The sequence below is a fragment of the Camellia sinensis genome, chromosome 8 (genome assembly GCF_055761805.1).
Source record: "Camellia sinensis isolate YWXY chromosome 8, ASM5576180v1, whole genome shotgun sequence".
In the NCBI taxonomy this organism is placed as follows: domain Eukaryota; kingdom Viridiplantae; phylum Streptophyta; class Magnoliopsida; order Ericales; family Theaceae; genus Camellia; species Camellia sinensis.
Genome location: NC_138968.1, coordinates 47,613,098 through 47,637,714, shown reverse-complemented (window position 1 = coordinate 47,637,714; position 24,617 = coordinate 47,613,098).

Here is a 24,617-nt window from a genome sequence, read left to right as displayed (position 1 = left end):
CTCGGGCTAAGAGTATGTCGTTGGTGCCATTCTCTACTCCCTGGGTCCTGATCCCTGGGATGCCGATCTCCAATGGGATGACAGCTTCTGTGCCATAAGCCATGGCAAAGGGGGATTCCCCTGTTGATCTTCTCGGCGTAGTCCGATATGCCCAAAGCACGTTGGGCAACTCGTCTACCCACTTTCCTTTTGCTGCCTGCAGCCTCTTTTTTATTCCATCCAAAATTACTTTGTTGGATGCTTCTGCTTGCCCATTACTTTGGGGAAAACTTGGTGTTGAAAAGTAATTCTTGATTTTGAATTTCACACAAAAGTTCTTGATGAGTTTGCTGTCAAACTGTGTTCCGTTGTCAGCAACTATTGCTCTTGGAATCCCAAATCTGGTGATGATGTTTCTCCATATAAAGTTCTTGACGTCCACATCTCGGATTTTGGCAAGAAGTTCTGCCTCTATCCATTTTGTAAAGTAATCTGTTGCCACCAGCAAGTATTTTCTCTGCCCAGTTGCCTAGGGAAGTTGCCCAACCAGATCCATGCCCCATTGGGCAAACGGCCAAGGGCTGGACACTGGGTTTAGGTCAGCAGCTGGTTGATGTATCAAAGGTGCAAACTTTTGGCATTGTTCACACTTCTTTACGTAGGCTTCAGCATCCTTTTGCATGTAGGGCCACCAATACCCCTAGGTAATGGCCCTGTGGGCTAATGATCTGCCCCCAGCATGGCTTCCACAAATTCCTTCATGAATTTCATATAGGAAATCTTCAACCTGCAAAGGGTGTACCTACCTTAAAAGTGGTCCAGTGAAGGACCTTCTGTAGAGGTGTCCATCTTCTGTTAGACAGAATCTTGCCGATTTCAGTCTGACTTTGTGTGCCTCCTTACGACCTTCTGGCAGCTTTCCTTCTTTCAGGAATGCAACAATTGCATCCATCCAGCTTGGCCCCATGTCCATACACATTGCTTCTTATCCTGTGCTCCGTGGTTCTATGCTCGGGTCCAACATATAGTCGATCATAATTGTCCTTGTTTTTCCAGTTTGCATTGAACTTGCCAGGTTAGCCAACGCGTCAGTGTGGATGTTGTCATCTCGGCTAACTTGGAGTAGTCTGCAGTTCTGAAATAGGGCTGCTAATCTGATGACCTCTTTTGCATATGCCGACATCCTTTCGTCTCTGGCTGCAAATTCTCCTGTTGACTGGTTAACAATAAGTTGTGAATCACAAAAAACTATTACCTCATCTACTTCTGCTGCTGCTGCCAGTTTTAGTCTTGCAATTAATGCTTCGTATTCCGCTTCATTGTTTGAGGCCTAGAACCCCAGACGGATGGACTGTTCTATTATTTCTCCATCTGGAGATATCAGCAGTACTCCTGCCCCTGCTCCTTGTCGGTTCGAACTTCCATCGACAAACAGTCTGAATGAGTTGCCGATGTAGATGCTGTAGGGTCTGAGTTTTTCTTTCCTTTGCTCTTTTGCCTTTGGCTGGGATTCTCCTTGCTTGCTGGGGCAATGCTCATCCTGGCTTAACGGAGCCCGATGTTTGATGGTTTCGGGGGTGAATTCTGCCACGAAGTCGACCAAAACTTGGCCTTTAATTGCTGTTCTCGGCCTGAACTCCAGGTCATACTGACCTAGGGCTACGGCCCATCTTGCTATCCTTCCTGTTAAGTCTCCTTGCTGCAACAAGGACTTCAGTGGATGCTCTGTTAAGACCACAATTTTATGCGCCTGAAAGTAATGGTTCAACTTCTTTGAAGCCATTACTAAGGCTAGCATTAATTTCTCCAGCGGTAGATACCTTGTTTCTGTGCTGGCCAAGGTTTTGCCTACATAGTAAACAGCCTTTTGCTCCCCTTTTTCTTCTTGAATTAGTATTGCACTGACTGCATGTTCTGAAACTGCCAAGTACAAATATAGTTCTTCCCCTGGTTCTGGATTGGAAAGAACCGGAGTTGTGGTCAAGTACTTCTTCAGGTCGGTCAAAGCGGCTTCACATTCTTCTGTCCACAGAAAGTCTGTGGCTTTTTTCACCAAGTTAAAGAAGGGTCTGCACTTATCTGAGCTTCTGCTGATGAATCTGTTTAGGACTGCGGCCCTTCCAGTAAGCATCTGAACCTGTTTTGCCGACATTGGGCTCTTCAGCTTTAGGATGGCCTTGATTTGGTCGGGACTGGCCTCAATGCCTTTTCTTGTTACCAGATACCCTAAAAACTTACCTGATCCAACTCCAAACGCGCACTTTGATGCGTTGAGTCAGAGCCGGTATGCTTTGAGTATGTCAAAGACCTCTTTTAGGTCGGCAAGATGACCCTTAGATTCCTTGGTCTTCACGACCATGTCATCGATGTAGACTTCTACCGTTTTGCCAATCAGGTGCTTGAACATCTTTGTTACTAACCTTTGGTAAGTTGCTCTTGCGTTTTTCAACCCAAAAGGCATTACCTTGTAACAGTACAGGCCTTTAGGGGTGATGAACGCGGTCTTCTTCTTGTCTGGAGGGTACATGGAAATCTGGTGGTACCCCCTGTATGCATCCAAAAAACTCATCCTTTCATGCCCTGAAGTAGCGTCTACGAGCTGGTCAATCTTGGGCAGAGGAAAGCTGTCTTTGGGACAAGCTTTGTTGAGGCTGGTAAAGTCTACACAAACCCTCCATTTGCCATTCTTCTTCTTCACCACTACTGTGTTGGATAGCCATGTTGGGTAGTGAACTTCTCGGATTGCCCTGGCCTCCAGAAGTCTATCTACTTCTTCTTCTACCGCTTTGACGTGCATCAACGTTGGTCTTCTGGCTCGTTGAATCACAGGTTTTGCCGACCTGTCGACATTCAGTCTGTGACAAGTGACCTCGGGGTCAATGCCAGGCATTTCGTAAGGTGTCCAGGCGAACACCTCAATGTTGGCTCTCAAAAAATCTTCCAGTTCTCTTTCCTCTTCTTCGGCTAAGCCTGAGCCGAGAAGAAAGAAGCATTCTTCGTCGCCCTCCTGGACAAGGATTTTCTTTAGTGTCTCTTCACTCTTTTCGGCTGGCTCCTTGCCGACATCTTCTAGGACCTCCATGTCCTCGCCTTCAATCTCTGCTTCTTTTGGCTCTCGAATACTGCAAGTAGACTTCATTGCTGCCATGGAGCAACTTTTTACCTGCAGTTGATCTCCTTTGACTTCTTCAATCCCATGTTCTGTTGGGAACCACAATAGTTGATGCAACGTTGAGGGAACTGCCCCCATTGCATGCAACCATGGCCTTCCCAAGATGATGTTATACGGCGAGGGTGTATCAATCACAATGAATTCCGTCTTGATTTTCTTCGTGCCGGCTTGAACTTCCAAGCTTGTTGCACCAAGTGGCCACGTCGGCGTTCCGTTGAAGCCGACCATCGGGCCATTCGATTGCTCCATGTCGTCTAGGTGAAGGCCCAACTCCTTGTAACATCTAACATACATGATGTCACAAGAGCTGCCTTGATCTATCAGGATACGTTTCACTTGGCATTCCCCAACCTGGAGGGATACTACCAAGGCATCATTATGCGGATGTTAGACCAGCTCTAGGTCGGCTTCAGTGAAAGTTACCATCGGTCCTTGGCATTCTTCAGGCCGAGGTCTTTTGTATCCGACCTGGTTCACGTGCTGCAGGTGTTTTACTCTTTGGGTTTCTCCTCGAATGTCACTTTCGTTCACCTTTGAGTGGATTACATTAACCACCCGTGGTCCTCCTGCCTGTGGTTGCTGTGCTGGGAGAGGCGGTGCTGCTGGTGCTTGAGGCAATCTTGCCTGTTCTTCTCTTGTCCTGGCCTCATCAACAAGGTCCCTCAGATGGCCTTGCCTTACTAGGTCTTCTAAGTGTGCTTTTAAGGCTCTGCAACCCTGAGTTAGGTGTCCTTCTGCATTGTGGTAAGCACAGCGCCTACCAACGTTTCTTCCCATAAATTCCCTTGGTGCTCTTGCCGGTGCCCTGAAATAGGGTTGATTTCGTATTTGATCCAGGACTTTATGGATAGGGATTCGGAACACCGTCGTCACTGCCTGTTTACCCTTCAATTCTGTTTCTTGTTTGGTCGGCCCGTTGGTACCTCGGCCTCGCTTCGGCGAGCCGTTTCCCTTCTCCTGCTTCATCTCTTTGTTTCCCGACGTATCTTCCTCGGCTCTGGCGTACTTCTCGATTCTCGCCATGAGTTCCTCCATGCTTTTTGGCAATGTTTTTCCCAAAGACTTCCGTAGTAGGCAGTCATCTTTCTGGCCGTTTTTGAAAGACACGACCGCCACTTCTTGGTTGCATTCAGGTATTCGATTGAACACCTCATAGTACCTCTTCGCGTAGGCCCTAAGGCCTTCTTCCTTGGTGATTCTTAAAGCCATCAGGGCGTCGACCCTCAAGGGCTATAGTTTGTTCGTTACAAACCTGGCCACAAACATCTCGGCCAAGCCTTCCCATGTCTTTACGCTTCCCTTTGGTAGTTTATGGAACCAATCAGATGCAATTTCCTCAAAGGATGAGGGAAATACTTTGCAGAGCAACGGCTCGTTCCCACTGTATAATGCCATTGAGTTTAGGTATAGTCCAACATGAAAGTTGGGATCTGACTTACCATCATAAATTTGGAACCTCGGCATACTGAATCTCTTTGGTGCTTCAAATTTGTCCAGTTCCACCGAGAACGGTGTTCTCGGCTTAACTGGGGAAGTCACCTCGATTTCAACATTTTGTTGCCTCCTTTTGAGGTAATCCCTCAAGTCTTCCTTACTCCTACCTGGAGCTCGGCTATCTCTGGACTTCAATCTTTTTGGTACACTACTTTCGGCCTCATGGTGGGCCCGTTTCGATCTTTCTCCATGGGTTGTGTCAAAGCAAAGTGCTTGCCCTTGAACATGCCGATGTTCTTTGGGCCCTGGATCCTTCATGCGATGTGTCCTTCGGGACTCTTCTTGCCTCGGCTCCTCTCGTCCGACTTCCCTGGAAGGTCGGTGAGAGTGCCTTCCATTCCTGGTGTGCTGAGGGGCTTCGGGGATTGCTTTTTTTCCTCCCTTCTGGGTATTAATTGCTGGCATCGGTGTATCTTGCAGCGGGTATGGTGGCTGCATGACATTATTTTACATCATGAAGTTGACGACCAACGGTAGGTCCGCCAACTTGTTTGCCAAGTCTTTTACTTCCTCATCCCTCCGTAGGCACCTATCCCTCCATACCTGAAGGTTATCTTCGTTATAGTACTTGCCTTGGTCTGTCTTCTTTGAAGTATTGCCCTCCTGGCCGACGTCTTTCTCTCCGTGGCCCTGGCCATGAGTTTCTGTGTTGTGGTTGTCTCCTTCAAAGTCAAGATCAATTGGTCTGCCACTCCCAGCAGGAGTGTCGCTCCCAATGTTTTCCCTCTGTCCGTCACTGGCCATCTATTCTTCTAAGTTCCCACAGACGGCGCCAAATTGTGCGGGTAATTTTCTGACCACACTGCCCGCCTAGTAATCAGCTGGAGAGCACCGGCAGAATAGATGACTTCAGCAAACCTGCAACAGAAAGAAAAGGCTCCGGCGGTGGCTCTTCCACCCGGGGGCACTCCGACGATCAAGTCAGTATATCTCTCAAAGATAATCAAGTGCTAAACTCACAAGCTTGAGTATAAAACTGCGTACCTTAGACCCACGAGGGTGCCTCTCTTTTATAGTTTACTCAATCCAAGTCCTGCTAGAAGCCTGACTTCTATGAACTCCAATTCAATACTGACTTTGGACTCTTCAAGAGATAAAGATAAACTCCCTAAGAGTTTTATCCTTATCTTTAGCAAAGTCTTCTCTTTATTCTAGGACTCTTGTTCCTTATCTGTTTATCTCAGATTCCGATATCTTTGGAGATCACCTCGGCCTTGCCTAAGTAACCTCGGCATAGCTACCAGGACACGTGGCACCTCGGCTGACACATCGGTGTCACCATGCCACGTGTTGGTATTCAGAAAATACATCCCCACATAACGTTTCGGAGGATGTTGCTAATCCACTTAGAAAAATGTTAGAGATTTTAAAAGTTTTATCAATTTTTTTATCAAATATCTTACATATGATCCACACCATATAGGTCTAACACCCATATGTGATAATTGATAAAAAAAAAAATTGATAAAACTTTTGAATTTTCTAATATTACTCATCCACCTGTATGTAACGCCTTTTAAAGTCCCAACAACGGGCTATTAATTCAATACTCTATTTTGTAAACATACATGATATTTGTTGTTTCACATTATTATTAATCCAATTCCAATCGTTATTTCTCAAAAGAGCAATTTTAGGAATACATATATTTTTATCAAATTTTTGACACAATATTCATACAAGTGTGGAATTCAGATTCATTCAAGTAAAGGAAAATGATCTACATAAGTGTTTGGTAGGAATTTTATTAAAATATTTGGAGTCTATTATTTTTTTTCCCTCCAAAGAAACAGGCCCAAAGGAAAATGATCTACACGTGGACCTACACACGTGAGTCTTCTGTGAAAATTCTCTGGACTACGATTTTCTCATGTCAATTAATGGGACTAGCTTCTCTGGTCCCACTCTAAACTGAAGAGTGTTATTCGGATTTATAGAATTGATTATAAATTTCGTCTCAACGATTTGAATTATTTATTTTATTAGGTTCTATATTTATATTATTAAAAAAAAAAAAAAAATTAAGTTGATTCAAGATTCACAACCCGTTTATATTATAGAATTTGTATCGAAACCAATTAATGGTCAACGTGTTTTAAAAATAGACCATCTATTTTTTTGGCTATAAATTTAATAAAATAAAAAAATTATGAATATTAAATCAAATTAATTTTTGATGAATAATATACATGCGGTGTCTAGTAAAATAAACGGTTCGAATCATCAAAATGAAATCCATAATAAACCCTACAAGCCCGGACATTCCTCTCCAATCTACATTAAGACTGAAAAGAAACCTTACCCTAAATAAATATCAGCAGTGATTTAGACCCCCTCAAACTTCAACCCCCACCACCCCACACACACATGGCGGATGGTGATTGGAGGAGGAGAAGAAAAAGAAAAAGAAAAAGAAAAAGTGACCAATCAAAAAAGAAAAGGGGTCAAAAGGGGATGGGGGAAAGGGGGTCCCAATCTTTATTCAATAAATATATGCTAAGAGAATAATTACAATAAAAAATAAAATAAAATAAAATAAAAAGATTCAGCTATAAGGATTGATATCAAGATACTCCTAATAAATTACTTATTTATTTATTAGCTTATTTTTATTATATCACATTTCTATTTTTTACATATATTTTTTTATAATAACTAAAAAAATCAAAAAATAAATTATACCCAAAAAAAAAATTCAAATTCATAAAATTTATAAATTCTAATTATTTAAATTATAAAAATTTTCATGAATATGTAATTATTTTTAAAATCTACAACTGACTTATAATTTTTCAATATAAATGGAAAAAGTTAATGAAATATTCCTCTCAAATTTTGGATAGTATGAGAGGTCTAAGATATTTTTTTTATTAACTAAGATCTTTTGATGAAATTTCACTATAATTATATTAAAAAAAATTCAAAATTTCTCTGTGGTCATATAAGAGAAATTTCTCTATACCGGCTAAAATTTATCTAAGTTGGTTAAAATTTCTCTAAGTCAGTTTGAAAATATTAAGAGATCTCAACTACAATAAAAATATTGAAAAAAGATTAAGAAGTCTAAATATAGAGCTTTAAAGGAGCTCTAATAAACTGGCCCCACCAATGATGTGATGTTTGTGCTTCTTTTTTTTTTAAAATTTTTATTTTACCACATTATTAGAGCTCAAATTAAAGATCTAGATTTAGAGCTCGGTATCATTTTTAAAAAATATCATATATAATTTACCTTATAAAATTAATATCATAACCTTAAAAAAAAAATTCATATATATATATATATATATCTATCTATTATATAAGGAAAAGAGACTTTCTAATCTACAAGCTTTGTGGAAGCTCTAATATCCTAATCCTAATCCTAATCCTAATTTTTTAATTTTTTGATTTAAAAAAAAAACCTCAGCATTTATTGACTTGTCCCAACCCACAAACCTTTTTGACTTCTCTTATATTTACTGCAGTACCATTTTCAATTTCTCCTATACACTATTTATTTAGTTATGGATCTCAAAAAGATATAACATCTAAATTTGAATTATGATTTAGTAATATAATTATCTTTTTTTTTTTTATGTATATCTATCAAAATTTTAAATTACTTAATAGGACAAATTAATCAATTTTCTAAAATTATTGATTTTTTTATTTATAAAATAGATTAAAAAAATTATTGATTGATTTATTTATTTAATAACAAAAATATTTCTTAATCTCTCCATCCTAATTTCTCTCACCGATTTCCAAAAAAAAATATTAAAACTTGTCTTCCTTCTCTCTTCCCCAAAAAATCAAATAATATTTTTCATGAAAGTTGTAGATATCTATCTATATCTTATATATTATATTATAACATTAAAAAAAAATTAGATATACAAACAAATAAAATTAATAAATTTGATTTTTATTTATTCAATTAAAATCGTTCTTTTGCATCTCAATATCCAATTTTAAATTTTAAAAATCTTTAAAATTTATCTAAACAAATCTAATTTGAAAATATCTCTCACCATTATACTTTAAATCAATAAAACTTACATGTCTATCACATATCTAACTCACATCATAACTTACCTAAATAATAATAATTAAAAACAAATAAAAACCACAAATAAATTAAATTAAAAAAAAAAAGATATCCACAATTCTATCTTAAATAAATTGAAAAAAAAAAAAAAAACCCCAAATAGAAACCACACAAAAATTAAAAAAGATAAGAATTTAGATATGGATCTAAAAAAAAATATGACAATATCTAAATTTAAATTATGATTCAGTAATGTAATTATCTATTTTTCTGATGTATTTATATCAAAATTTTAAATCACTTAATGAGACAAATGAATTAATTTTCAAGTCTTATTTAAAGAATAACATGTTTAGTCATCTCAATTCCTAAACTTCGTAGGCACTGGCAAAGGAGCTAACGGATTGGGTTATATGAGATTTAAGTTGTTGGAGGTAACATTCTCGCACTCTATAAATTTATTTATTTTTTAATTTTATTTTTTCCCTGTGTGATTCTCTTTCCCTATTGTTGGTTTGGCTTTTGGTTTCGGTTTCAGTTTTAGTGAGGTTTATGTGTTTGTTTACAGGTTTGCATAGTAAAGAAAAACTATTAGTGATTATGGTTGCAATCGAAGTATTTACGTTCGTTCCACGCCAAGGATTTGATCGGATTTTGTTTTCTTCAGTGAAGAATATAAAATTGAAGTAAAAAAAAAAAGGTATCAAATTTTTTATGTTTTGTCATTTTATTTTATAAAAAATGTGAAAATTTATTGAGAATTCAATATTTTACAATAACATTAGATTTTTATATAACTAGGTAAATTTAAAACTTTTAAATATCATTGTGTTCTTTATTTTTATTTTTTTTCTATCCCATTAGACCATTATTACTGTTTGTTAGATTGTCAATTATAATTCAATTAATTGAAAATGAGATCGTAATATAACTTTTCATAAATATTATAGTTAATTTGTTACAACTATATTTGTATATAATAGCATAATATACAGGGATAATCTCTAAATATAATTTTTATTTTTTTATGTGATTAAAATAATCCATCTTCATAGTTTTTAGAAGAGTTAGATGGTTTCTTTTATCTCTAAAAAAACCCAATCTATTTTTTTTTTCTTTTTAATTTTTTAAGTTAAAAGTCTATCTTAATAGTATATAAAAGAGTTAGATGGTTTCTTTTATCTCTAAAAAATCCAATCTTTTTATTTTTATTTTTTTACTTTTTAACTTTTTAAATTGAAACATCAATTGTTCATGTCCATAAAACAAAACTAATAAACACATATAAAAAAGCTAAACTTTTTTTTTTTTCATTTTTTAATATGTAGGATATTTACAAATGGAAAATGTTTGACACCTCAAAATTTTTTTCCATAATCCAACTTATAATGATGAAGTCATAAGTGTCAATTTTTATATAAATATGAGAAGAGAATTAGTTAAATTATACATTTTAACCAACCACATACTCAAATTTTGACTATGTCGAAATGTTATCTATCTATCTATCTATCTATCTATCTATCTATACTATATATTAAGCAAAAGGGGGTTTTTAGCCCAAAGCTTTGTAGGAGCTCCAATCTCCCAATCTAAATTCCTAATTTTTTGATTTAAAAAAAAAATAATCTTAGCATTTATTAACTTCTCCCAACTCCCAAGTCTTACTTTCATAATAACACTTTAATGCATTACGAACAAGCATAAAAAAAAATTCTTTGAAATCCAACACATGAATTCCTTGAAAAGTCCCAACACATATGATTATTATCTCTCATAATAACACTTTAATGCATTAAGAACAAGCATAAAAAAATTTTCTTGAAAAGTCCAACACATATGATTATTATCAAAATATTAAATTTTAATATAATATAATAAAAAAAAGACATCTAATTCCTTGAAAAGTCCAACACATATGATTATTATTAAAATATTAAACTTTAATATAATATAAAAAAGGAAAAAAAGAAGACATTTTAAAAAAAACATTTAAAAATCACAATTCACATATATAGATAATTGTAAACACAATCCGTCCATAGCACAAGTGATATGCTAGTATATATTAAGGAAAAATGGGTTTCTAACCCTCAAGCCTTGTTCGAACTCCAATATCAATATGAATTTTTAAAATTTTTTATTTAAAAAAAAAAACCTCAACATTTATTGATTTGGTCAAAATTCTCTAATCAGCATTTATTAACTTTTTCCAATCCACATGTCTTTCCACATACTTGCATTTATTGATTTGGTCAAAATCTCTTAATCAGCATTTAAAATCTCCTCATACAAATAATTATAGATACAACCCGTTCATAGTTATTACAATACCTTTTTTAACTTCTCCCATACACTATGGGTGTATTTGTTTTGAAGGATTAGGATGTGAGATTGGATTATTAGTCCCACCGGACTAATAGTCTATTGTTTGTTTCAAAAGTTTTGTTCCGAACTAATAGTCCTCCCGGACTATTAATCACATATTTGTGGGATTATCCTATCCCATGGGAGGGGGTTGGGATAAAAACTATAGGATAACTCATCTCATGGGATTAGACAATGAAATTACATTTTTGTCCTCTAATATTTAATTATGTATTATATTTAGTAAAATTCAAAAAAATTTAAATGTCTCAATTTAAAAATAAAATAATTTTATTTAATTTTTATTTTTGTTTTATATTTTTTTATAGATATTTATTGATGTTTTATTTTAAATTTTTTTTTATATTTTATTTAATTTCATTATTTAAATTTTAATAGATGTTTTATTTTATTTCATTATTTAGTTATTATTATTATTTAAAATAAATTTATTTAAAATTTTAATTAAAAAATAACATATATTTTTATTTATATTTAACTTATTTAATTTTTTAAAAATAAATTTATTTAATTGTGCAAAAAATAAAATAAAATAAAATTTTATTTAATCTAACTAAAAATAATTAAAATATTAAAGCTATATTACTTAGTAAATAATTGAAAATGATAAAATAATCATTTGAGCATTTATCCTTTTCTATAATATCCCAAACAAACATTGGATTTACTAAAAATAGTTCAATCCAGACATCTAATCTAATGACTAAACAAACATAGGATATAAATCCAGTCCAACCAAATAATCCGGGGACAATATATCGTAGGACTAATAGTCCGATGGATTACAATCCCCCTTTATCCAGTCCGTTCAAACAAACACGCCCTATGATTAATGATAAGATTGTTAAATTATTTTTATAAAAAATCTTAAAAAACATAATTTATATATTCAAAAAATCTAAAATAAATATAAATATCTATAATTATCTATATAACAATGGAAGGGTTAGTTTGAATTCAAGGATTGAAAATATATATGTGTCAAAATTTGGACCTTTAGATTGCTTCAATCCAAGGGCTGAAAATGTCTTACTCTTATTTGTCCTATTTAGACATTACAATGATTGAGATCAATTACAATCAAGATCTAATGGTTCAAAATGTCTCTCACCTCAGCTCAAGATAATGTGGCTGGAAATCTCTCTCTCATGTGCTCCTCTCTGCTCAAATCTCTCTCTGTTTCAATTTTCAAATTTTGAACACACACCCCTCCCTCTTCCTCTTTCTCTATCAGAGCCTATTTCCTTGCTAGAGACCCAACCCCAATCTTCATCTTCTTTCAAGGAGAATCTATCCTCCTTTCAGAAGCCCCTCGCAGAAGGGGTTTTTTTATCTTTCTTTGTCAGGGGTGAAAACTGAAGACTGTAGGACATTGAAAAAGCTTGCATTATGTAATTTCACAAAATCCAAGTGGGTGGAACAATATAATCTGCTCAAGGTTTGAACTAATTTTGAAGAGAATGAATATTTTGCCATGATTTATATTTGTAAATGACTGTGTTAGAAATGGTTATAAAATTCTGGATAAAACCAGAATTTTTTCCTAAGTTTGGTCTATTTTTTAGGTGGGCCCCGTGCGTCGATTTTCACGGGTCAAAGTGGTAACGCGTTCTATGCCGCGTTGTGACTCACGTGGTATATTTGGTTGCTCAAAACCATTACCGAGTGAATGGAAAATTGAAGCCAAAGTGTGCTCCATGGAAATAGAGTTTTGGTGGAAATTCCTTAAGGTTGTAAATGACTTGTCCCACATTGATTTGGTGGGAGATTTTGAATGGGTTTATAAGGCTTGGGTTTGGTACTTGGGGTGTGCCCCAAGGGGTACCCAAGTGTTTTAGAGGGAGAGGTTATGGGTAAAATGGGCTAGACCCATTGGACCCAAAAATCACCACACGCGCGCGCCGCCACCATCCGTCTGGGCCTGGGTTTGGGCGCGGGTGCGTGGTGTGAGGTTGGGTTGGGCTTGTCCGGCCCAATACTAATCTTTTTGGGTCAAAAACATTTGAATTTAATTTAATTTTTGGTAAAATAAAATTCAGAATTCAAATTAAACTGGTTTGGTTTTTCTGTACATCCAAACAGGGCCCTTCCCGTATTAAACTGGAAATAATCTGATCCGGATTTACTGTACACCCAAACAAGGCACTTCCCATTTTTGTTATCTGTTTGAATTGTAATCCAACAGATTCAAATCTGTTTGAATTCAAAACCAACAGGTTTCATACCTATTCAATTCAAAACCTACAGCCACTATTACATCTATAAATACGACAACCCTCATTTGGATTTTGCTACATTATTTTCTTGTCAAAGAGAGTATAAACACTTAGTGTGTTCGTTAGGCAAACAATTTGTAGTGCTGCTATTGTTTGTAGTAGATCATTTTATCCTGGGAGATAGACGTCCAAATTCTGAAAGCACCGTGGAGAGGACGAATCTGTCTTAAGGACACAGTGTCAAACACTGGACTTGATCAGATAATTATTCAAAGAAATTAATCAAGTAAGTTGTTTAATTTATTATTCTGTTTTATTATTTATTTAAATCAGATTTTAATTTTGTTTTTGTAACAAAATAAAATCTGTTTTTTATTTATTTATTTTTATTTCGAGTTTGATTTTTGTAATCAAACATATTCTCTCATTTTCTTTATTTCTTAATATTCTAGTTGTTGTTTTGTACACAATAGAATTTAATCTTTTTAAATATAGTGAAGATTGTCCTACAATCTTAAGACAGATCATTTTTTGTTTTTGGTATCTTCATTGTATTTAATTTTCTATGTTTTCAAAGTAATATTCTGGTTGGAAAAACAAATAGTGATTTATGCTATTTGACAGATAGTAGTAATATACTGTCTCTTTTCTTTGACAACTAGTAGTAATATACTGGTGTCATTAACAATTGCAGAATATTATTTGGTGTTACAGAAAATTATTTTGGTATTTTATTTTTCTAGTTTTAGTAACAAGAAAAATAAAATTATATTATTTTCTAGTTTAGGTAACAAGGAAAATAAAATTATTTTGTTGTTATCATTTATTTTCTGGTTTTACTAACTGGAATTTATTTTCTGGTTTTGATAACTAGAAAATTATTTTGTGTTTTTCCTAATTTTTGTAATCAGATATTATTTCAGTATTTTATTTTTCTAGTTTTAGTAACAAGAAAAATAAAATTATTTTGTGTTATAATTTATTTTCTGGTTTTAGTAACTAGAAAATTAATTTGTGGTATTTTATTTTCTAGTTTTAGTAACATAGAAAATAAAATTATTTTGTATTATAATTTATTTTCTGGTTTTAGTAACTAGAAAATTAATTTTGTTAATCAATCATGTAACTTTGTGTATCGATCATAATCTGTAAATTTTGTACGTGACTTATGATTTCGTTTGTAAGATCACTTAATTTTGAACCTTTTGTGAAAAGGTGTTAGTTCTTTTGACTTTATCATAGTACATGGGAGAATTTGTTTATAGAATAATATATTAGTTTTACAAACTAATTTCATTTTTATTAGGAAGAAACCTTTATGGCAAGATTATTTTCTTTATTGGTTTTCTGAATCATTCTTTATTTTTTCGTGTGTGGATTCGTAGTCGTGAATAGTTTCTGCACATGAGTCGGAAAATATATATATTCACAAGAACATTTGAATGCATATTTAATTAGTTTATTTATGTACAAATCAAACTTATTCAATGAAGGTACGTTATGTCATTTTGGAGTTTAAAATTCAAAACGCATTGAATTTTATTTATGAGTTGAGAATCTTTTTATTTCATGATGAAAGTTTTGGGATCATGAATGATTACTTTATTTTTTTAAATTCATTATTTTTAGTTGATGCATTTGATATGCATGTATAATGTCAACTCAAGTTATTTCTTAACAAAAATTTCATGTGATTTGGAATGTTAAATTGATATGTTGATTAATTTGAGTTTTTCCAATCAATTTTGAATGGGTGTTTAAACACCAGAGAAATTTAAACATGAAGATGTATGTAGTTATATCATTTCATTTAATTGGGAAGTAAATTTTAGAAATCTTTTATGTTGATTTTTAGTTTATTTTGAATTATGTGACATGAGATGTCATTAATAATTATTTTACTTGCGTAGTAGAATTTGTTAAACCATGAACCATTTTATTAATATGGGGGTATATCTCTTGCATTAGTTGAGATAATTTAATTTTCTTCTGTCACCAATATTTTTATGACAGTGACATCTATTCGTAAATGAGTTGCAAGAATGTATACAATCAAATTGTGTTTTTTGAATTGTTTGATTCTTAGGCAAAATTTTTATGAGGATGTGATTTTGTCAAAACTTTAATTCTGATTTGTGTAGTCATAATTATTTTAGATTTTTTATTTGAAATTTATGAATCATGATTTGAAATTTCTGAATCCAGCACATCATAGACAAGAAATGATGAATGCCATGTTACTAAGTTCAGGCTTGCCACAAAACTTGTGGGGGGAAGTAATATTGTCTGCTAATTATGTTCTTAATAGAATACCCCACAAGAAAACCAAAAGCATTCCTTATGCATTGTGGAAAGGTCGACCACCTTCCTACAAATACTTAAAAGTGTGGGGGTGTTTGGCAAAAGTTGAAGTTCCTGTTCCTAAAAAGACTAAGATTGGACAAAAAACAGTAGACTGTGTGTTTATTGGTTATGCTCAGAATAGTAGTGCATATCGGTTTCTGACTTATAAATTAGAAATACCTGATATAAATGTGAACACTATTATAGAGTCAAGAAATGCTGTGTTTTTTGAACATGTCTTTCCATACAAAAAAGGACAGAAATTAAGTTCACAGAAAAGAACTTATGATTGTACACAAAGTCAAGAGACTAATGACAATCAAACACAAGAGACTAATAATGGTCTCAACCAACAGGATCTAACTGATGATGAACCAAGACGAAATAAGAGAGCGAGAACATCAAAATCCTTTGGTTCAGATTTTCTGACATACTTGTTAGAAAATGAACCTCAAAGCTTTAAGGCAGCAATGACAGGTCCTGAAGCACCTTTGTGGAAAGAGGCTGTTAATAATGAAATTGAATCCATTATGCAAAATCAAACTTGGGAATTGGTGGATCTTCCACCAGGTTCTAAACCTCTTGGATATAAATAGATATTCAAGAGAAAAAAGAAAGCAGATGGTTCAATTGACAAGTATAAAGTAAGACTTGTAGTTAAAGGTTACAGACAAAAGGAAGGTCTTGACTATTTTGACACATATTCCCCTGTGACAAGAATAACATCCATTCGCAGGCTTATTTCTATAGCAGCGTTGTTTAATTTAGAAATACATCAAATGGATGTTAAGACAGCTTTCTTAAACGGTGATCTAAATGAAGAGATCTATATGAAGCAACCCGAAGGTTTGTAGTATCAGGGCAAGAAACAAAAGTTTGTCGACTTGTAAAATCACTTTATGGATTAAAACAAGCACCTAAGCAATGGCATGAAAAATTTGATCATGCAATGCTTACTAATGGGTTTAAAATAAACGAATGTGACAAATGCGTCTATGTTAAAAACACTGACCAAGGATATGTCATAGTTTGTCTTTATGTGGATGGCATGCTTATCATTGGAAGCAGTCAAAACATGATCAAATCAACTAAGCAGATGCTTAACAAAAGATTTGATATGAAAGATATGGGGGTCGCAGATGTTATATTAGGAATGAAAATTACTAAAACATTTGACGGATATGCATTATCTCAATCACATTATATTGAGAAAATTATTGGTAAAGTTATCAAGGATGATATGAATTTAGCTAGAACACCTGTAGACGTCAACCTTTATTTATCGGGAAAAAAAAAAAAAGGTGATGCAATGTCTCAGTTAAAATACTCCCAAATCATTGGAAGCCTAATGCACCGAATGTATTGTACTCGTCCTAATATAGCTTGTGCTATTAGTAAATTGAGTAGGTATACTAGTAACCCCGGAGAAGACCATTGGAAAGCGATCATTCGGGTTCTTAGATATCTAAGATTCACCCGTGATCATGGTTTGAACTTTACTCGATATCCAGCAGTACTTGAAGGTTATTGTGATGCTAATTGGATATCGGATACTAAAGATTCAAGATCCACTAGTGGATATGTCTTTACTCTAGGAGGCGCTGCTGTTTCTTGGAAATCCACGAAACAACACATGCATCGCACGATCCATAATGGAATCCGAGTTCATTGCTTTGGACAAAGTAGGAGAAGAAGCAGAATGGCTTCATCACTTCTTAGAAGACATTCCAATGTGGCCAAAACCTGTGCCAGTTATTTGCATTCATTGTGATAGTCAATCTGCAATAGGCAGGGCACAGAATCATATGTATAACGGTAAGTCACGACATATTCGTCGTCGACATAATACCGTAAGGCAATTGTTGTCAAACGGAATAATCTCAATAGATTATATAAAATCTAAAGAGAATATTGCGGATCCGTTAACAAAAGGTTTGACAAAAGAGCTAGTGTATAGTTCATCGAAGGGGATGGGATTAAAGCCTATTACATAAGAGTCGTCATAATGGTAACCCTACTTATATGACTGGAGATCCCAAGAACTAAGTTCAAAGGGACAACTAAGTTATGTATGGCTCGCCAGAAATCACCAAAGGATTAAGTTCCTACCCATTCCTATGGTGAGAGTGATATCTGCAACATATGTTGTATGCAGGGGTATAAGGATAAGCTTTGCTTTTAATGATTACTTATATCTTGATTAAGGCATAAAATCAAGACGAGTGTAAGGAGATATTCACAATAAGAATCACCTATATGAGTGTTGAATTAGGGCCGGTTCTATGAGAATGAAGAGGCTAAATTCTCTAGAAACACTTATGAAAACCAGGCGCGTTCAAGGCTAAAATGAACACAACAGTGAGAACCACAATGTGTTAGAAGATATTTTGTGTGAAATCTATTGTCTTGGCTTACACAAACGGCTGAACAATTCAAGGCATCGCGTCCACTGGTTAGCCAGTAAGTCCGATAGGTTATCATTAGGGAAGGTTCAAGGCCAAAAACTACCTATCCTGATGCAAGATATTTTTGACTTATACTCTTTCGATAAATCTGCATATTGTTGCATTTTCGTTGTCATCAAATTCCATTCATGTGGGGGATTGTTAGAAATGGTTATAAAATTCTGGATAAAACCAGAATTTTTTCCTAAGTTTGGTCTATTTTTTAAGTGGGCCCTGTGCGTCGATTTTCACGGGTCAAAGTGGTAACGCATTCTATGCCGCGTTGTGACTCACGTGGTATATTTGGTTGCTCAAAACCATTACCGAGTGAATGGGAAATTGAAGCCAAAGTGTGCTCCATAGAAATGGAGTTTTGGTGGAAATTCCTTAAGGTTGTAAATGGCTTGTCCACATTGATTTGGTGGGAGGTTTTGAATGGGTTTATAAGGCTTGTGTTTGGTACTTCGGGTGTGCCCCAAGGGGTACCCAAGTGTTTTAGAGAGAGAGGTTATGGGCAAAATGGGCTAGACCCATTGGACCCAAAAATCACCACACACGCGCGCGCGCGCGCTGCCGCCGTCCGTCCGTCCGGGCAGGCTGGGCTGGGCCTGGGTTTGGGCGCGGGTGCGTGGTGTGAGGTTGGGTTGGGCTTGTCCGGCCCAATACTAATCTTTTTGGGTCAAAAACATTTGAATTTAATTTAATTTTTGGTAAAATAAAATCTAGAATTCAAATTAAACTGGTATGGTTTTTCTGTGCATCCAAACAGGGCGCTTCCCGTATTAAACTGGAAATAATCTGATCCGGATTTACTGTACACCCAAACAAGGCCCTTCCCATTTTTGTTATCTGTTTGAATTGTAATCCAACAGATTCAAATCTGTTTGAATTCAAAACCAACAGGTTTCATACCTATTCAATTCAAAACCTACAGCCACCATTACATCTATAAATAGGACAACCCTCATTTGGATTTTGTAACTCTAATTTTCGTCCTTCATAATTCTGCAAACATCCTCTTCATTTTGCTGCATTATTTTCTTGTCAAAGAGAGTATAAACACTTAGTGTGTTCGTTAGGCAAACAATTTGTAGTGCTGCTATTGTTTGTAGTAGATCATTTTATCCTGGGAGATAGACGTCCAAATTCTGAAAGCACCGTGGAGAGGACGAATCTGTCTTAAGGACACAGTGTCAAACACTGGACTTGATCAAATAATTATTCAAAGAAATTAATCAAGTAAGTTGTCTAATTTATTATTCTGTTTTATTATTTATTTAAATCAGATTTTAATTTTGTTTTTGTAACAAAATAAAATCTGTTTTTTATTTATTTATTTTTATTTCGAGTTTGATTTTTGTAATCAAACATATTCTCTCATTTTCTTTATTTCTTAATATTCTAGTTGTTGTTTTGTACACAATAGAATTTAATCTTTTTAAATACAGTGAAGATTGTCGTATAGACTGTACAACTGTATTAATACTAACATTCTATTCTGGTTGTAGGATGTAAAAGGTAAAAGTAGTAATGGAGGGTCAGTAGTTCCGGAGGACCTAACACTACAAGAAAATGCATTTTTGGCGACTAAAATTGGCGACCAAACCAATTTTAGTCGCCAAAAACACCACATTCAGCGACAAAAAACAGCTTTAGTCGCCATTGATTCAACCTTTTTAGCTACTAAAGTATTTTAGTCGCCATATAGTATAATTGGCGACCAAATTTCTATTTAGTCGTTGTTTAAGAGCAGTTTAGGCTACTAACATTTAATTTTGTCGCCGTATTGTATCATTTGGCGACTAAACACTTTTGTCGCCAAAAAATGGGCATTTTTGTGATTACTTTTTGCAACCAAATCTGGGTTAGTCGTTGTTTATTCAGTATTGCCGACGATTTTTTTAATTTAGTAGCCAAAGAGGCATCTTTAGGTGACCAATTGCTTGTCGCTGTTAAGGTTTTTGGCGACAAATAATCGTTTAGTCGCCAAATGTTCGAAAAAAATTTTAGAGGGAAAATAAGTAATTTCGCGCCCAGTACATATATATTACACACAGTTTTTTTGTTCTCTTCTGTCTCACACACCGACATCAACATACCAAACCCGTCGCTCACCACCGGCGATCATCACCATCGCAGGCCACCAGCGCTCGCCACGACCACCACTGCAAATCGGCGATCAGCACCACCGGCCATCATCACCATCGCAGGTATGTTTCTGTCGTCTCTTTCCTTCTCTGTCGATCTGGTTCTATCTGTTTGTCGATGTCTCTCACATCCCCTTCTCTCACGATTAATTTTAGGGTTTGACATTTTATTTCCCTTTATTTCATACACAAATTTGTGGAGGACTATCTGGTTCTATCTGGAGGACATTTCATTTCCCTTTATTTCATACACAAATTTTATGGTTTGTCCTTTCATTTCCCATTTATTTCGTACACATATTTTTAGGGCTTTTCCTGATTTCGTGAATGGGTGTGGTTGAAATTGTGATTGTCCATTTGGATTTTGGATTGTTGATTTTGGATTCTGTTTGTATCGTTTAAATGTGCCTCTGTTTCTGCGATTTCTATATTCCAAATGTGCCTCTGCTTTTTCTCCCTTTCAGGTTTTACCATGCTTATGACAACTATATGACTTATGCTTTTCCGGTCAGTTCTAGTTCCCACTATATGAGATATTATTTATATTTGATGAATATTATGAAGTTGTGGTCTATTGGTTCTGTAGCATGATGAACTAAAGCCTCTAGCCAAAACATTCACCGACTCCCTTGTCGAGCTAGGAAATTTGAACGTAATTATTTATTTTTGAAATTTGTTGCAATGCTCAGCTTTAAATGGATAATTTAAAATACCTACTGTTTCAAATTTTAGCTCGAACATTTGCCACAACAGCATCATGGATCTGCCCTCACACTTGTAGAATCCCTATCCAGGTATGATATACTCTTTCTTAGAGACAAGTTCTTAAAAATCAATGTAGTTGTATTTTTATCTTATATGCACTTCTTATGCTGTCACCAAATATCTTTTTATTTCATTTTATTTCAATATTATTACCAATTGTGCCACTGAAGTATTTGTAACAGAGTATATGTTAATACTGTTTCTGTTTCTCAGCCTTGTTATCATTGGGGAACAACACAGAATTTGAAACGGGCTGTTCTTTGGCTTTCTGAAAATCTAACTTTTGATGTTGATGCGAGGATACATCTTTTTGAGGTATTTTAATTTTTTTCATTTAGGATTTAGTGAAGTTGTTTGAGTCAAAGTTTCATTTAATGTGGCCTCAGTTTGCTAATGAAATAAAGCTTGAGCAATGTCGCTTTTTCTTTTTCTTTTGTTTTATTCTTTAGCAGGGAGTGCTAAATCAAGTTGCATTTGAAGTATCAGATTGTCTTTAATGGTGTTCTCACTATTGTGTAGTGCAACATAAGAGTTCTTGGAGGACTTGTTTCTGCTCATATTCTTGCAACTGATTCTACAAACAGCTTGGTCCAAAGAAATTATAAGAATCAACTTCTTATCCTGCCTGAAGATTTACGGCGGCGCTTTCTACCTGCTTTTGATACCCCCACTGGATTACCATATGCATGGATTAACTTGAAGGTACTTCTTATATCATGCTTAACTTATAAGACAAATTCCAATTCCCCAATTGTTTACAAATTGTTATGTATCCAAGATGTTTTATTTAACCTGGTAAAGTAGCTTTGAATTTTTTGTATCTCTTCAGAATCATCGATGGTGCTTTGCATTTGCGGTAGTACCATGGTTTCAAATGTTTGCATTGTGTTAGCATTAACGTTTGGGAATTTTGTATACGTATACTATGTGGAACTCATGCCATATTGACTGTACGATGATATTTCCATTGTGTTGGTGTTATTTGTCACACTTAAGTATCTGATCAATATCACTTATATATTCATAAGTTTTTACCCCTCTTCTCTTGCAAACACATGAGGTTGATTTCTACAGGTGAAAATAATTTCTTTAAAAGTCAGCCTCAGTTGAGAAATCTGTGGCCACCACATAAGAAATTACGATTACAAAGTCTGATTAACATACCAAATTGTACGAAAAACTTGAGGTTTACACTGTCGTTGATTTCTATAGTTGAAAATAATTTCTTTAAAAGTCAGCCTCAGTTGAGAAATCTGTGGCCACCACATAAGAAATTAGGATTACAAAGTGTGATTAATCAATAGCCTAAATATTGTCACATCTTTCTACTGCAAACCTTTGGAACTCCATAGAAACAATAGAGGATAATCTACTCAATATGATGATTAAAGAACATGGTCGTCCTTTCACGCATAATTCGTTGAAAACAGATGAAAAATAATCTCTCTGATCTCCTGGGATAGCTGTACCCTTTCAACCATACCGTTGATTTTGAAAGCACCTAACTTGACAATCTAAGTTGCACAAGAAGTTGCACTATCTTCCTGTAGAATGGGACAATATTAGAATGGCAATGGCCAATGTAAGGCACCAAACCATATTCTAACTACATTTCATTTGTCTAGGCCCTCAATAGGCTTGGGCCATCTCTAGTTCTTGAGTGCTCCTGTGATATTGTTTAGTGTCAAAATTAGAGTGAAAAATCAGCTTGTCTCTAGTTCTTGAGATATTGTTTAATATCAAAATGAAAGTGAAAATATTTTGAAAATATGTGAGAGAGTTTTAAAAGTAACAGACAAAGTGTTTCGGAGATTGATGAAATTTATTGTTTGTTTCTGATGTTGTAATTTTTTTGTGGTAATCTAAATTGAGAATATGACCTATGCAATAATAAATAAACCCATTTTATAATGACAAGAGAGTCACAGTGGCCATTGTTGATGTTCCTATCTAAATGTTCAGATGGTCATCCTACTATTCGGTAAACAGAATGTTCTTAACAAGCTATTGCAACTTATACAAAAAATATGGATCATATTGGCATAGAGTTGTTTTCTAAAGTTGGTATGCAAATATTTTTTTCGTGATGTGCTTCGAATAGGTTTTGAGGCATAATCAACGCGACATTGCAGCAGCCAACCTGGTGTTTTGATACATTACACAAAGGACCGTGACATAATTTCCATAAGGTAACCAAGTCCAATTGAATGTCATTTCAGATTTAAGAGTAATTGAAGAAACCAAGAGAAAGTAGAATGAATTTTGATTTAGTACAATATAACTAGTACACTATAACTAGTGCAAAGGAGCTTTGATTTCAAAATTCTAACTGTGAAGAATGAATATGTGATATTAAGTTTCTTAATAATAAATCTATACAAATAAAACCAACACTAATTTGATGAACAAAGCTCCACATTTTCCACCTGATTTGGCCTAGTTACAGGAGCTGATGCAACCTGGTTAGATGAACACTTTGATAGGCTGCCCACAACAGATTATCAACCTGATTTGGCCTAGTTACAGGAGCTGATGCAAACAAAGTTTTGATCCTTAAAACCTCCACATTGGTTTGGGTCTCAACATTTTCTTTTTTATTTATTTTTTTCTTCAACCCGTATGTCTCTCACGGGTCATTATTTTTGTTTTATTTTATTTTATTTTTATTTCTATAACCCAATTTAAATTTTCATTCATAATTCATGGACTATTTCTTCATTTGTTAAAGGCATGGTGAAGAAATTGAAAAAAAACAGAGTAAGAAAAGAGATAGTAATCGGTTTTCTTAATTGTGCTACGCATTCAAATGCTTGGCTACTATCATATTTTTATTTATTTTATGTGCTATTCAAATTGTGTTGATATATTATTATTTTTTTTCAATAGGAATGCAAAATGTGTTGATATATTATTTTTTTTTTCAATAGAAACGCAAAAAAATATGTGAAAGACAGACCCTGCAAAAGACTGATGGCTACTTTTTTCTACCGACAAATTGCTTGGATTGTTAATGGTATTTATTTATTATTTAGTAAAATACGTAAAAGATCTCAGATTGTTCAGATTGAAAACATGCAAATAGTTTAGATTAAAAATAAATCAGAAATTTAATATTTAAATTTCTAAAATTAAAAACTCAATAGTTTATTTTTTATAAGTATTAAATTCTAAGTTTAATTTTTTATTTTTGGTAATTTTTTCTAAATTTTAATGATATCTAAAATTATTCAAACAAGATTGGCTTATGTGTGGTGGCAGCATACAATGTTTCTAATATATTTATATTCCCCAGGGTCACTTAAATGTTGATGATGCATTAAATTAATTAATTAATTGACATTATACGTAGAAATGATAACTGCATTTTAATTCCAACATTATTTACACTGTGCCTTCAGGCACGGGCATACACTAGTCTTCTATCTATACTATTATAAAGTGAACACCTCTTATGATGTCTTGGAGCTTTGTTTCTTATGCTGCCACGTGTGCACTTTTTAAATTTAAAATTAAAAAAAATTAGATAAATAAGTAGAGGAGATTTGAACCTTAGACTTATATCAAATAAATAACACTCTTACCACTTGACTAACACACAATATATAATAAATTTTTTATTTTATTTTCATTTATTTAAAT